Consider the following 833-nt stretch of genomic DNA (forward strand, 5'->3'; position numbering starts at 1 on the left):
CCATTATGCCTACGGAGAGTCCCCACAAGGATAGCTGACCAGACAGGTGTGTGTGTGTGTGTGTGTGTGAATGAGTGTGTGTGTCAGTTTTATACTCTTTAGAGAGTGTCCCGCTTTCATTGCTGTGCACTTTTTTTCTGCATCAGGAATGTTTTGTAGATTGTACACACACAAAATTATCTGTGTTTTTGCATATTTCCAATTAATTTCCAATGTTGGTCATTTTTGACCGCAAACAACACAAAAAGTGAAATTTTTTTAGGACCATTTAGCTTTTTCAAATCAAGTCCACATTTTTTTTTTGTGGTCACATAGCAACTGCTATAAAAGTCATCGAGTTCCATACCATTCCGATGAAGTAGTGATTTTTAACATTTCAACAACAACAAAAAATAGATATCTGGTCTAATATGACCGAATCAACACCAGAGGGTTAAATAATGGTCAAAAAAAAATATTTTTTGGAATTGGAACAGTTTATTAAACCTTTAAACAAAACATGCAAGAAAATATAAGAAAAACATGTTTGCATATGTGTGTTTTGTTGAGAATCATATTTTATACATCAGGATTTTATGGCTCATATAGTATGGTATAATGAGAATATGAAGGAAAAAACACCTTAGTTTTTATTCAGAGGCCCAAACTGAGCAAAATATGCAATTTGATGCAAATGCTGATTTTTATATGGCCAAAAACATAAGATGAAATTCTGACAGCTTGTAATGTAAAACAGTGAGATCTTTATAAGTGGCTACTTACTTAAAGGGTTAGTTCACCCAAAAATTAACATTCTGTCATTAATTACTCACCCTCGTGTCGTTCCAAACCTG

At 33.5% G+C, this 833-nt stretch overlaps 1 protein-coding gene across 1 annotated transcript in view; it reads left to right on the forward strand.

Moving 5' to 3' along the window:
* Positions 1–833, forward strand: part of LOC107578609 (UPF0561 protein C2orf68 homolog) — a gene marked incomplete at its 3' end in the record, with an annotated part of 5,977 nt that overhangs the window by 3,471 nt on the left and 1,673 nt on the right. The window lies entirely within an intron of this gene.

This window comes from Sinocyclocheilus grahami, unplaced genomic scaffold (genome assembly GCF_001515645.1).
Source record: "Sinocyclocheilus grahami isolate Dianchi unplaced genomic scaffold, SAMN03320097.WGS_v1.1 scaffold11108.1, whole genome shotgun sequence".
NCBI lineage: Eukaryota > Metazoa > Chordata > Actinopteri > Cypriniformes > Cyprinidae > Sinocyclocheilus > Sinocyclocheilus grahami.